This window comes from Canis aureus, chromosome 2 (genome assembly GCF_053574225.1).
Source record: "Canis aureus isolate CA01 chromosome 2, VMU_Caureus_v.1.0, whole genome shotgun sequence".
NCBI classification, from domain to species: domain Eukaryota; kingdom Metazoa; phylum Chordata; class Mammalia; order Carnivora; family Canidae; genus Canis; species Canis aureus.
The window spans coordinates 66,347,816-66,363,403 of NC_135612.1; the positions used below are offsets into that span (position 1 = coordinate 66,347,816).

Genomic DNA, 15,588 nt, shown 5'->3' on the forward strand with positions numbered 1-15,588 from the left:
ACAACTTCAGAGACCACCCGTGAGGTCTTTCCATGTCAAGCTGACTAGAAGGACCTGAGAGGCTCTAACCCCAGGGACTTGATGGATTCCAACCTGACAGCAGAGCTAAGTTAAATCGTGGCTCATAACACCTGGAAAAGAAGTATCACAATATACTTGTTTCCAACCCTGAATCTCTGTCTGAAGTCTTTCACTGGTTGTCTCCCAGGATTGGTTTTAGAGTTTACTTCTTTGGAAACTCTGACATGTCCTGGGACTTCTCTCTATCTATATACAACCCCCTTATTTCTCCATCCATCCATCCATCCATCCATCCATCCATCCATCCATCCCTCTATCCAGCTAGAGTTTGATGACTTCCTACTTTGTGCCTGATGTTACCAGACCTTGAGGATACTGCTGATTTTAAAGTAGATAACAAGGTCCCTTCCTCCTCATGATGCTTACTTAACTCTTGGAAAGAGCATAAAGACTACTCGGTGAGAAGACCACGTATGTACCTGGGCACCAATAAAGAAGTAGCAAGAAATTACTAGGAAATAATTTGATATTTTTACACATACAAAACTATTTTATCAACATGGGGGTGTATCCCAACTGGCTTGAACTTCCCTACATGTATTTATGGCATAGGAATGTTTTTATGTTGAGTTAGATATCAGAAGAAGTGAAACCATGATCTTTTCCAGGCTTGGAGTCTTAAAAGGTCATTTGTTATCATAAAGAGGAAAAAATGAATAGTTATGGTAAGTGCTCTAATATGGAATGCTTGTGATCTGTGAAAGAAACCAGGAAAAGTGTTTAATCAGCCTTGAAGCACGCGTGCATGTGTGTGTGTGTGCGTGTGTGTGTGTGTGTGTGTGAGATGGAGGGTGGTCAGGGAAGTCCAATGGAGAAGTTATTGTTCCCTCCTGTCTGCTCTCATAGTCCCTGGGTCATACCTCTATTCCAATTCCTGCTTTAATCAATTATCTACATGTCCATTTGTAGCATATGCTATAGTGTCCCACTATATTGTGTTAGCACCCGCTATTCTGGTGTATGCCCATAGTATAGTACTATGGGCACCTGCAACTTTCTGCCTGAGTGGCTTTTCTGCATCCACAGGCAGGGAAAAACAGAAGTGCAAGAGGTTTGAGATTTCTGGGAGCACCCTCGCCTTAACTGAATATAGATGGAAGTAAGGTGATAAGTACCCCAACTTTATCACTTTTGGGTAGGATCACTTGAAAGCAAATTCTGCAACATGCCCCCAAGTTCTCAGGCAGGCCTCAGCCCAGTATTTACCAGCATGATAATACAGCCTATATTACCTTCCTTCTCTGGCCAGTGTCATTCCTCAAATCCTCTACCAGTTGTCCTGGGATCACCTTCAAATAGACTTCTTATATCCCTATCCTGGTTTCAGAGTTGGGTTCTGGGGGAATCAAAGCTAGGACAATGACTCTCTTCTCCTCCCAGACCAGGGCTGTGGCCAGTACAAAGCCTGGCATGTAAAGTTGGACTTAATAAATCTTGAACAAATGAACTAATGAATGAGTAAATGAATAATGAAGTATGAATGGTGATGGCACACTTCTACCCTGTTCTGTTTTATAAAACTCAAATGAATCTCATTATAATGACATTTGGGAGGAGGAAAAAATAATGTTTGGGAGCTAACCAACAGATGATTTGGCTTCTGAGAAATGGGAGACAGCAGGTTGGGCCTGAAGGAAAAAGATGAAGCTATGTTGATGTCTTCCTCTCTCTTTCCTACCCTGGATTACCCTCCCCTACTGTACCTACAGACATACCAACAACAGCCTGCCTTTCCTTATTTTGATAAGATTCAGATTCAAAGATTTCTTGGAAAATGCATTCTTTTTTTTTTTTAATTTTTTTTTTTAATTTTTATTTATTTATGATAGTCACAGAGAGAGAAAGAGAGAGAGGCAGAGACATAGGCAGAGGGAGAAGCAGGCTCTATGCACCAGGAGCCCGATGTGGGATTCGATCCCTGGTCTCCAGGATCGCGCCCTGGGCCAAAGGCAGGCGCCAAACCGCTGCGCCACCCAGGGATCCCGGAAAATGCATTCTTAAGATAAAGACCAAGGAGACCTAACAAATCCAACATAGTTCTCACAAAACTGTTGGTATCTATTATTCATGTACTTAGTTCATTCATCTGTAAATTTATCCATTCAGTATTTTACTTATTCATTAATTTGGTCATTTGTTAGTTGATTCATTTCCTCTCTCCTTGCTGACTTGAAAACTTTGGTTCAGAGGAACTGATAATGAAGCACATCGTCCCTAGAGACTGAATGCCTTGATTTGCATCCTGGCTGTGTGAATTTGGGCAAGCTACTTACCTTACCTGTGTTTTAATTATTTCATTTGTAAAATGGGATAAATGGTACCCCTGGTAGAGAAGGTTAAGTGATTAGTGGTGTGTGTGAAGCGCTTAGAACAATCCCACACATAATCAATCATAGCAATAATCACCATTATCCTGTTTTTTTTGAATTGTCAGGCTGTGCTGGGTATTGCTCACTCCTTCTACACTTTCACTTTCTTGTTCCTATTTCTGGCTTTGCTCGCCACAACAGACTGACCATATTCCCCTAGGGGAACAGAGTTTCCCAACTTCCAAATCAGTCCTGAAAGCTTAACCGGACACATCACTCTCCTGACTGTTATGAAGAATCAAAAACACCACAAAGTGTGCAAAGCATGTCCATTTAACCTTTTTAAATCCTTTTTAGCTCTCCCAAGCCTCCCTCTCTTCTGATGATCTCCAATAGCTCCTGCTTCCCTTCTGTTGCTTCCATAACAAAACCCCTTTCAGCTGGGTTTGAAAGGATTCACCAACAACTGTTGACACAAAGGTGTAAAGAAGGGGGTAGCTTCCAAGAAGGAGTTCATCTTGGAAGCTCTACTGTTTGCACTGTGCTTTCCCCCTTCTTCTCTTACAACAACCCTAACATGGCCTCCACCCTGACTACCTAATTTGTAACACTGAAACAACCACGCCTTGTCCTTTCCTGCCTCTGGTTTGCTAATAGCTAAAGGTCAGGGTCAGGGTGGGGAGAGGAGAGGTCAGCTCACTGCAGCCAGCTCTGGATTGGTCAAAAGGAAAGATGAGTGTCTGTTTTACCAAGAATGGAAAACAATGTGTGCAGAAAGTTGTTGTCCATCATAGTGGGGTCCACATTCCTACAATTCATATTTTGTTAGCACTTTACAGACCAATCAGCAAGTTGAAAGCACCCTGGACTACAAATGAACATCACTATGGTTCATATGAAAGTGTACAATGATCTATGGGCATGTACATTGTGAAAACAGTGACAGCTCAACTTGATTAAAAGGCATTGGAAGGCAATGCTTGAGAGCATGGATTCTGCTGCCTAAATGCCTGGGTCGAATCTCTACTCTGTTACTTTTAGTTGACTGAGGTTAATGTGCCTCAGAATTCATATGTCTAAGTGAAGATGGTACAAAGTCCATGTGCCCTAGAGTTGTTAAGATGGCCAAATGGGTCCATCAATGGGTGGAATTAGAGTAGTAAGGACTCCTCATAGCTATTAAGCACATGCTGTGTGCCAGGTACTGTCCTAAGAGTTCTCTGTTCAAAGGAGTGGACGTGAACTGGATGCTCGCATCGGTTTGGCAGCATGTAACAGTAAACACCTAAAATACCAGCAGCTTAGATAAGGTAGAAGCTTCTTTCTGTGGTCATCAGAGACCTAATCTCCTTTATTTTCAAATACTTCATTACTCAAGTATTAGTTTCTGTTCTCCAGGTCACCTCATGTTGCATGCAGCTCTAGCCCCAAGACCCCTATCTCAGGCATCAGGAGGAAGATAAGGTGTTGGGGAAAAGGGATGTACCTTTAAGGTGAGTCAGCTCTTCTTAAGGAATTTTCCAAGAGGCTCTCCACACCTTTTAAGCTTACATCTCTTTGAAAAGAACTTAGTCGCCTTGTTTTATCTAGCTCCAAGGAAAGCTGGGAAATGTAGTGGATCTCAACTGGGCCTTCCAATGAGACTGAAGCCCCAGATGATACCTTGACTGCAACCCTGAAAGAATCTTTGATCCAAAGAGACCCAGTTCAGCTGTGCTCAGGTTCATAACCCACAAAACTGAGATAATAAATGGTTGCTGTTTTAAGCTGCTAAGTTTGGGGGGTAATTGTTATGTAGTGATAGAGAATTAGTACACTAACATTCTGGAAATTTCCCTTTTCCTCTATTTTATTATTTTTTTAAGATTTTACTTATTTATTCATGAGAGACACAGAGACATAGGCAGAGGGAGAAGCAGGCTTGATGTGGGGAGCCTGATGTGGGACTCAATCCCAGGACCCTGGGATCGTGATCTGAGCCAAAAGCAGACACTCAACCACTGAGCCACACAGGTGCCCTCCCTTTTTAAAATTTTAAATGTTACAGCCTCAGTGAGCATGTCATCTGTATTCCAACTACCAGTAGGCAATAAATTGGCCAAATGCTTTGCCACTGCATAGCATGGGGCATCATATTTCTTACTTACAACATCCTTTGCTAAATGAATTCATTAAAGTTGCAGGATACAAAATAAATGTACAGAAATCTGTCGCATTTCTGTACACCAATAATGAAGCAGCAGGAAGAGAAATGAAATATCCTTAACGTTTGCCTCTAGTGCCTTATCCAATGCCATATATTAGATTCTATTTCTCATAGTACCTCTCTTGCAAGAACTAAATTCTTAAGAATTTAGAATTTAAATGATCACTTATCACTTAAGGTCCAGCTACATCCAACAGAAATTTCAAAATCACCGTCAGATACACAAGAAAGGGGTTTATTGTAGTTTCACATAAAAGAAGTCTAGCAGTAGCTAGCCTAGGACTACTTTAGAGGTTCTGTATTCACCTCGTCCCATACTCCTTCTTGCTCCAAGACTTTGCCATTCGTCATTAAGACCACTACATGGTCCAAAATGGCTGCTTCAGCTCTATGCATCATATTCTTTTTTGTTTTTTTTTTTTAATTTATTCATGATAGACATAGAGAGAGAGCGAGGCAGAGACAGAAGCAGGCTCCATGCCGGGAGCCCGTCACGGGACTCGATCCAGGGACTCCAGTATCGCGCCCTGGGCCAAAGGCAGGCGCTAAACTGCTGAGCCACCCAGGGATCCCTCTATGCATCATATTCTTATTCCAAGTCACAGAAGGATGAAACACGTAAGACATCTTAGCTGAATCAGCTACCCTTAAGAATTCTTCCAAACTTAAAGATGTGGTTTGTGTATACAATGGAATATTACTCAGCCATTAGAAACGACAAATACCCACCATTTGCTTCAACGTGGATGGAACTGGAGGGTATTATGCTGAGTGAAATAAGTCAATCGGAGAAGGACAATCATTATATGGTCTCATTCATTTGGGGAATAAAAAAATAGTGAAAGGGAATAAAGGGGAAAGGAGGAAAAATGAGTGGGAAATATCAGAAAGGGAGACAGAACATGAGAGACTCCTAACTCTGGGAAACGAACTAGGGGTGGTGGAAGGGGAGGGGGTGGGGGGTGGGGGTGACTGGGTGACGGACACTGAGGGGGGGACTTGATGGGATGAGCACTGGGTGTTATTCTATATGTTGGCAAATTGAACACCAATAAAAAATAAATTTATAAAAATAAAAAATAAAAAATAACAAAAAAAAATCACTTAAGACTTTGGGAAATCATGGCATGGGATGCAGGATATGAAAAATAGAAGCCTAGCTACATTACAAATATATGAAACAATGCCACCAAAGGGGTTGAAATGACAACGAGCTAAGGTAGGTCATTTTGGAAATAAATAGTCAGTAAGACTGAATGTTGAGAGAAGTCAGTCCATCGGAGGACAATCATCATATGGTTTCACTAATAGGTGGAATATAAGAAATAGTGAAAGGGACTATAAGGGAAGGGAGGGAAACTGAGTGGGGAAAAATTAGAGAGTAAGACAAACCATGAGAGACTCCTGATTCTGGGAAGCAAACAAAGGGTTGGGGAAGAGGGGTAACTGGGTGACAGGCACTGAGGAGGGCACTTGATGGGATGAGCACTGGGTGTTATACTATATGTTGGCAAGTTGAATTTAAATAAAATACTAAAATAAAATAAAATAAAATAATTCAATGATAAAAAAATGACTGAAAAAATTCTTCCAAACAATGCTTTCCATAAGATATTTGTGTAGTAGACAATAGGGTATTTAAAAAGTAGAAGATCTTGTTGGTCATTTACTCAGAGAGAGAGAGAGAGAGAGAGAGAGGCAGAGACAGAAGCAGGCTCCATGCAGGCAGCCCGTTGTGGGACTTGATCCCAGGACTCCAGGATCATGCTCTGGGCCGAAGGCAGATGCTAAACCAGGATCACACCCTGGGCTGAAGGCGGCGCTAAACCACTGAGCCACTGGGGCTGCCCAGGTTTATACATTTTGATTCCTCTTTATTTTTTTTCTCTTTCATTATTTTTGCTATACTTGTATGACATCCATCCAAGTGATTGCTTCATATTGAATTATGGAGTGAAAAAGTTATTTCCCTACATTTACATACCATCTATACAATTTTTCCATAATGTGTTTTTAAATCAATTCACTTTTTTTTAAATCAGTTCACTTTTTAAAACATTATATATATATAATTATATATATATATTTACAAATAAAATTTTCAATTAGAAAATAGTGCTTCCATGAAAGTTGTAGAAAGTACATAAAATAAGATAAAATGAAATAGTTATACAATTACACATGGAAACCATGTCAACCAAAAAAAAAAAAAAAATACCACACAAAACTCTGAGCCACTGACCAGTCCTCTTTATTAAAAAATGAAGATTGGCAAACTGCAGATTACGATCTCCCCTGAATGAAACAGAAAGATTGCAAAGAGAGTTACTTTCTCATTACACTATTCAGTATAATGTCCTGTGTACCACTTAACTCATCTGAACTTTACTAGAGGTCTGTGATCTACATTTTGGGACACACTGGTACATTCTTTTGACCAATGAGTAAACCAATTTCCCAGAGGTCTTGTGTGATTCTCTATTTGCTTCTGGGCATTCTATAATGCTTGCCAAGACTTTATTGACTGATACCACAGTCAGCTGGTTTAGAGTCTGTGTCTGCCTGCTAGACTCTGGGCTCTCAGAATGGTAAGCCAGGGTCTCTCTGTGATCCCTGGGATGAGGCCCAGGGCCTGCCCAGAATCAGTGCATTTAGTGTGCTGTAGCAAATTGAATTGTTCAAGGACACACAGCTTGTGAGCAAGGATGATACTGGGACCCATATCTTCTGGGCCTTATTCAAATGGTACTTTCCAGTTAGGTTTCTAGAGAGATCAATTCAATTTCAGAGATCAAGAAGATTTAAAATAAAATGCTGCTTTTTATTCAAAACAATCAAGATTACTCTTGCTTTTTTTTCATGATAAATTACTGTGTATGTAATGCTAGGTTAAAAACCCATAGTGATTCAAAGTAGAAATCTCAGAGAAAGGTTGTTCAATAAAATGGTGGTGGTTGGTGGTGGTGACAGTAATAATTAATAAAAATAGCTGTCATTTACTGATCATTTTCTAGATGCCAAGTGCAATCCTAATGGGCTACATAATTACTGAATTTTCTCATGGGCTAGATAAGTATTATTCCCATTTCATCAGAGAAAATGGAGGCATCGAGTAGTCTTTATATAGCACATAAGATACAACAGCCTGTAAGCGATGGACAAGCCTCCATTTGATGAGTCTACCTCTTCGGATCCTCTAGGCCTCTCCTGACTTTTGGTTCAGGGGCTCCGATAGCAAAAAGCTCAGCAGGATTTCCTCAAACTTTTGGCAGATGGGATCTCCAGTACCTCACCTGGGCACCAGGTGCGGTATGCCTGTTGTCTCCTGTCCTGGGACCTCTCTGTGGCCTTGAATCTATAGTATCCTGTCACCTGGGCATACATATCTCAGAAGAACTGGGGAATTAATGCCATGTGGTTAAACCTTTGATTTGGGGGGATCCCTGGGTGGCTTAGCAGTTTAGTGCCTGCCTTCGGCCCAGGGCATGATCCTGGAGTCCTGGGATCGAGTCCCACATCGGGCTATCTGCGTGGAGCCTACTTCTGTCTCTGCCTCTCTCTCTCTCTCTCTGTGTCTCTCATGAATAAATAAATTAAAAAATCTTAAAAAAAACCTTTGATTTGTGGGAGATGAAATCAATGGATTGATCTTCCCCTGGTCAGGCTGCACAGAGCTGCTCATTTTATATTTTTTCTTGGAGGACAGTTTTGCAGAGTCAGACAACCAGTTGCACCTAGTGGCAGCCAACTTGATAAAAAGTATTTTTATTGGCCCACCACCTGTTTCCTCCTTTTTCTTTCACTCCTACTCTCTTAGATCATAATGAAGAAATATCAGTAAGCCCTCACTTTTGGCTCATCTTGCTATGGAGTCTGCTTCAGACCAGATCTGTCTGACTCCCAAACCCATGCCAAGGACACTGAGTTATATCAGTCTATGTATGAATCTTCAGGGTAGGCTAAGTTCCTGGTGAGACACCCATGCCTTTGGCATCTTAATGATCTGATCCTTCTCCCTCCCTACTCTTTGCCTCAAATGCCGATCTTCTTTGAGTTCTGGTTGTTATGTTCCATTCTGCTTCCAGCCCTTTGCACTTGCTTTTTCTTTGGAGAATGCTCTCCTTCTTCCTTCTTCTCTATTACTTTCTGCTTCCTTTTCTGGTTAACAAAAACTCATCCTTAGAAGTCAGTCCGAATAGCATTTTCTGATCTCCCTGCTCCCCTCAGCCTCCCCTCAGTGTGGATTAAGCTGTCTGTTTCTCATACTTTACTTTTATTTTTTTATTTTTTTAAGATTTTATTTATTTATTCATGAGATACACAGAGAGAGGGAGAGAGAGGCAGAGACACAGGCGGAGGGAGAAGCAGGCTCCATGCAGGGAGCCAGATGTGGGACACCATCCTGGGACTCCAGGATCAGGCCCTGGGCTGAAGGCAGGCACCAAACCACTGAGCCACCCAGGGATCCCCACATACTCTACTTTTATATACCTATCTTCATGCCATTATCTACTCTTCTAGGAGTCCCAGGTCTTTGAAGATTAGGATGGTGTCCCATTGACATCTCTGATCCCTAATGTGATCATGGCACCTTCCACGGAATCTCAGCTAAGTGAAGTTGGTGGTGGAGTGGTCAAGAGCATAGGAGAGTTGTCAGATGGCCCTGAGGACTCTAGTCCTGCTCTAATACCTATAGCCATGGACTTCTGACTAACAGCTGTGACCTTCAGTTTCCTAATCTGTAAAAAGGGAAAAACCATAGTAGCTATGATGTAGTGTTCTTATAAGAACTAAATGACATAAAACATACTGAATTTAGTAAGATAAAAATAAAAGTAAGCTACTATTATCAACCTTGGGTAATTTATTATTCCTTTGAAAAAGGTGAAAAAGTAGTTGGAGAAAAAAAAAATTAGACTACTTGTCACCTGGGCCCAAACACAGGTTTAATGAATGCCGTCAAGTTTTTTAGGCACCCCAGAGGTTTGGCTGAGGCCCCAAAGCTTACAGGCTCAGTCAGTCCTCACGGTTTTAGTAGACACCCGCCATGTGCTAGGCACTACCTGCAGGGCTGAGGTATTAGAAATGGTAATATTCAGAGACTGTCCTCAATAAGTTCAGTCTAGCAAGGTTATGACATCAAAGTTTATGATCTTCTATCATGACCACATTCTCTCCTATCTTAAAGATAAATGCATTCATTTCTTCATCAAAGTATTTATTGTTCATATACCATGTTCCCAGCACTGGCTAGGTGGCAGGGACACAGCTCTGAATTTATACTTTGATTTTTTGAAGTTTACACTGGGAAAGACAGACAAAAAGTACACAAAGAAAAAAATTCATCGAGAGAAAAAAAGTGGATGTTCAAACATGGATAAGAGAATTCCAGGAAGAGACATCAGATTGTGCAAAGGGATGAAGGTGTGGAAAGCATGGCATGATCTGAGACCAGGAGTCCAGCGGTGATATGACAGCATAGATCACGGGGTAGGGAGATGGGTGAGGCTGGAGAGACAAGCTGAGAACAGAGCGCTCAGGGCTGTCTGGCTAGTCAAGATTCTTCTCCATCACAGAAACCTAACCAGAAAAGTGAAATGGTGGTGCGCTTGTGTGGCAAAGCTTGAGTACGGGCAGAACAGAGTTTGGCCCCAGAGAAACTGGACCCAAGGTTAAAGACATCTTATTGTCAAGATGGAATTTCCACATGTGATAAGGAATAGAGTCATAGATAAGTTTAGGTTTATTTCTTTCCAACCTAATGACTTTAAATAAAAGGAGCTCCTCTGTTGAAAAAGAATAAGTCCCAGACAATACTGATTGACTCTGCTTGAGTCATGTGATTTTCCTGGATCACCAAACACAGTGACCACGAGATGGGACATCTGATTGGCTCGAGTTGGGTGGCTTGCCTGTCCATGTCTGTGGTGGAGTCAGGGTTGTTTACAGAAGGAGATGAAAGATTCCTGCCCAGACCCAAACCAAATAATAGCTCTGGAGCCTTGAGTCCCACACCAGGGTGTTTGGGGTGCATCTAAGGGTGACAGAAATCATTTTCAGGTCTTAAGTAAGAAGATGAAATGGTCATATGTGTGTTGAGAAAAAGCACCTCAGGCACAGTGTAGAAAGGTGGCTGAATAAGTGGAGCAGATAGGAGACTGGAAAACCCATTGTTATACTAACGTCATAATGCCACAGTCCAAGTAAGGCCTTAGAACAGGGGCTGTGCACAAAGTTGCAGGAAGTATGGGTGGACGAAAGAGAGAACACAGGGGGTTGATACTCCATTCTAGTTCTGATTGGAGACAGATGGGAAAGCACTGGCCACTGCTGTATGTATTGTTGACAAGGTGAGTTGTTGATAAGGTCTTTCTAGAAGTCATTCTAGCTTAGCAGTTGGCCTGAATCCTAGACTTACTTATGATTTTACTGAAGCTAAATTGGGGCAAGGTGCAGAAAACCTGTTTTTTTCTGATTAGGATTTTAACGAATATTGGGTACCCACCATGTGCCATGCCGGAGGCTTTATATTTTTCAAGGTGAATAAAACAAGTCTCTGCCTGAAAAATGCAACATTGTAATCCCATGTTTGTAAAGAATACATGGTATTTCCACCCCTTATCTCCTTTAATCTTTACCACAGGCCTACGGGGTAGCACGGAAAACATTGTGACCTCTATTACACATCTCCTAGGACAAGTGAGCTGACCTTCTGATTCCCCAAAGGAGAGTCCTCTTCAGTTCTATCCACTGTAATCTGAAACCCATGGGTTCGGGCTCTTCTATACCAGAGGAACTGAGGGCCTCCCTCAGGCAAATGTGGGCTGGTAAATGTTGAGCAACAGGCTCTCTGAGCAGTGTTTGCTGATCATCACAGTGTGAATACTCCTACCGTGGCTTGTTTCAAACTATCAGTGTTGTTTGAATGCCACTTTGGAAAGAGATGCCTGCAAAAAATCTCTTGAATCTCAGGGTTTTATGGTCTCATCAGCCAGACTGTACTCTGGGTTCTGGAGGAGAGAGTAGAAAGCCATCTTCTAGGAGTTTGGTCTGCATGGTCTGTCATGGGCTGAATTGTGACCCCCCAAAAATATATGTTGAACTCCTAACCCTCAGGACCTCAGAATGTTATCTTACTTGGACATGGAATCATAGATATGATAAGATGAGATCGTATTGGAGTAGGGTAGGCCTCAAATCCAGTATGAATGGTGTCCTTATAAAGAAGGCAGCCATGTGAGGGCACAGGGACACAGGGAGAAGGTTACGTGAGAACGGAGGCAGATGTTGGAGTGATGCATTTACTGGCTGGGGAACTGCTCCTGAGGCTGCTAGGAACTGGAAGAAGCAAGGATGGATTGTCTCCTAGGGGCTTCAGAGGGAACCTGGCCCTGCCAATACCTTGATTTTAGGTTTCTAGCCTCCAGAACTATGAAACAGTACATTTCTGCTCTTTTAACTTTCCCAGTCTGTGGCAGTTTGTTATGGCTGCCCTCAGAAACTAATGACCCCTGTGTTTTCTTGTACCCTGCACCACCTGGTTTGAAGTATGACTGCCCTTGGGCAAAATCCCATTGTGTTTGTGTTTTATGGTTCCACTGCTCTTTCATTCCACTCCTCCATTTGGATCGGATTACAGGAGTCTAGTGCAATGAGCTAAAATATAGGAGAGCCCATTGGCTTATGCAGGTAAGAAAGTTATCATATCAGATATAATTAGTTGACTACACACTAGATATCAGGTGCTATATGAGGTGTTTTTCATGTAGTGCCATATTTAATCTTCCCCAAAACCTTATGACTAGGCATAATTATACTTATTTTACAAATGGGGAAATAGAAACTCAATGATATTAGGTCACTTGCCTAAGGTCATAGAGCTAGTTAAGGGCTGTAGGGTTGTAAACTCAGGTGTGGTGGATTCAGACTCTGCACAACATCTTAGTACTCCACCCTGTGGCCAGTTTATGAAAGTCTCAGTGGGCTATAGCTACACAAACACCTCACGGTTTGCCCCATCTGGACTCAGAGATAAGATGGGATCTGAGAATAAGAGGAGAAGATGGAGGATGTTTAGAGAAATCAGGTCAATTGAATGTGTTAAACTTGGATCCCTTTGGTGAACTTATCTATGTCTAGTGGCTGCCATTTCCATGTGGCAATAATAATGATAGGCCCACAATGATATAATAATCTTAATCCTTTATGTGTATACAACACTGAACACTGTGATGGATTTTACTTTTAGTGGCTCTCACCAGCCCTCTGGTTTTGGAGCCAGACAGAGCTGGGATCACATTCCAGACCTCAAATTTACCAGTGGTCTCATCTTGAGCAAGTTACTTGATTGTCAGTTTACTTTCCTTACTTATAACCTCGTAGGGGTATTGGAAGGACTAAATGAGATGGAGTGGGAATAGTCTATAGTAGACATTAAGGGAGCAAGTTTACTGCCTCTGTTCTTACGAGAAAGGGGTTTTCTCAATACTTATGGCCTCCCAATCCACTGTCACCTTCCCCACAGAGGATGTTGGTTGCTGATTCATGTTTCCTGATTGAGAGAAGTCAATCTACCACAAGTTCCAAGTATCTGCCTCATGTCTGTCTGTTTATCCTGGAACAATACAATGCTACTTCGTAACCGTCTTGTTCACAACCCATCCTTCTCATGGGTTGAATTGTGTCCTCCAAAAAAATATGTTGAATTCTTGACCCCTAGCACTTATGAAAGTTACCATATTTGAAAATAGGGTCTTTGCATATGTAATCAAATTTAGATGAGGTCATTAGTATGGGCCTTAATTCAATATGACTGGTGTCATTTTTTTTTAAGATTTTATTTATTTGAGAGAAAGAGAGAATGCACATGTGAGTGGTGGGGAGAGGCCGAAGGAGAGGGGGAAGCAGATTCCCCACTAAGCAGGGAGCCAGATGCAACAAGGGGCTCATCCCAGGAATTTGGGATCATGACCTGAGCTGAAGGCAAATGCTTAACTGACTGAGCTACTCAGGTGCCCCATTATAAGAAAACAGAAGCCCTACATGAAGACAGAGTCACACAGGAGAGAATGTCATGTGACCATGGAGACAGAGACTAAAATGCTGCAAGTACAAGCCAAAGAATAGAATACCTGGTACTACTGAAAAATAAGGAGATCTTCTATTATCCTGTCTATTCAGAAGTGAATAAGAGAAGACAGGAGGCTTGGGGAGGTGCCTGGGTGGCTCAGTTGATTAAGCATCTGACTGTTGGTTTTGGCTCAGGTTATGACCTCAGGGTCCTGGGATCAAGCCCCACATCCCACGTTGGGATCCCTGCTCAGTGGGCAGTCGACTGGAGATTCTCGCTCTCCCTCTCCCTCTGCCTCTCCCTGGGCTCATTCTCTCTCTCTCTCTCAATCAATCAACCAATCTCAAAAATAGAAAGAATAGACAAAGGATTAAGAAAAAGAAAGAACCAAGACAGAGGAGGGAACCAGTATGGATTGAGCACCATTACAAACATCTCATTTAATTCTGACACTCTGAATGGTAAGTGTTCTTGTTCTCACTTTCCAGATGAAGAAACTTCAGTTAAAGATAACAGATTTCCAGCTCCAGGTCCCACTGTGAGCAGGTGGCTGAGAAAATTCCAGAGTTATGAGTCTAACTGCCTGTGATCTTTCTACAAAGCAATTGAGACAATATGTAGAATCACAGTCAATGCTCACTGTACTTGCTTTGAAATGAGGAAGAGGGGGAACCTTGATGGAGCTGCCCAGTGAAATCATAGAAAGGTAATATAGCACAGTGGTCAGGGTGGTGGCTGTGAAGCCCCCCTGCCAGAGTTCCAGTGACACCTACCTTTACACATTGACCAGCTGTGTACCTTTGCCATGTAGTTCCATCCCTCTGGCTTGACATGTGGCAGTAACAGGGACAGAGATTATAGAGCTGTTGTCAGATTAAATGAACATCGCATTAAAGCACTTAGAACGGAGTCTGTCCCATGGGGAGCACGACATTAAGTGCTTGTTGCAGCTATTATTTTTTATTTTCCAATATGTGACCTGTGGCAGGATCCCCTTTCCACCAGAAAAGGCATAGTGAACCATCAGGTTGGCTGTCTCCTATGCATGGTTCCCAGGACGTGCTTCTGGTCGGCTTGCTGCCACTAGGATTTCCAAAATCTCAGCTGAGCTGGGATGTTATGTTTCTAATTAGGTAACTGTCTGCTGTGTGGGCTAATAGTATCTTTCACAAGGCTTTTTGGTGATGCAGGGTGGCTACCGTAATGTTTCACAGCCATTCATAAGAGCACAATCTAGAAGGAAAGTGCTAACATGTAATTTGCAGGCTTGACTTCCAGCACTGATTCAGAAAATGTCTCTGTGGTCCTTGTGTTTGGGTCTGTGTCTGCTTGTTATCTGAAGGGTGTTGGACACCAATGCCTTGCCCAGCTGCTTTGTCTTCCTATCAGGACTACCTGCCTCTGGGCAACTCCCTCATTCTGAAATTAGTGTTCTGAGGTATCCCATGTAAATGGTATCAACTGGGAAATTGTTATTTAAGTTTGGGAGGCATAAAAAAAGGAAGAACAAATTGAGTGTGATCTGCTTTTTTCAAGATGCTTAATTTGTTCTCAATTCTGGTGAGTATTTTTCTAGGACCACAATGACCTGCTCTCACCTGATGGCCAACTATATTTTCTTTGTCTCCTGAGATGTGCTTTTCAGAAAAATGAGCCAGATCCCATAGACAGAGTCAGTTTAACTTTGGGGTTTTTACTTCTGGAGCACTGTGCTTCAGGGTCAGACTAGAGTACATGGATTAGAGTTCTCTTTCTTAAAGGAAGCATTGGCCTTCCTGGCCCTGGGGAAAGATTCAAGCACATCTTTATGTTTCTCTCTGGCAGGGCATCCAATTCTTGGACTTAATAATTCTAAATACAGAGGTCTCTCATTTAAAGGGGCAACTGGGTGATGGGCATTAAGGAGGAGGGCACATGATGTA

The 15,588-nt window shown here is 42.2% G+C and overlaps 1 protein-coding gene across 25 annotated transcripts in view; it reads left to right on the forward strand.

Annotated features, from left to right (window-relative positions):
* LOC144301100 (uncharacterized) overlaps window positions 1-15,588 on the forward strand; it is a 217,777-nt gene that overhangs the window by 39,244 nt on the left and 162,945 nt on the right. The window contains exons 5-7 of one of the 25 annotated variants that reach the window (XM_077877764.1): window positions 690-746; window positions 3,789-3,883; window positions 3,981-5,020. The exons of 20 other annotated variants lie outside the window; for them this stretch is intronic. The gene's annotated coding sequence lies outside the window, so the exon portion shown is untranslated. 4 more of the 25 variants (XM_077877748.1, XM_077877773.1, XM_077877639.1 and 1 more) reach the window with 4 other exon arrangements.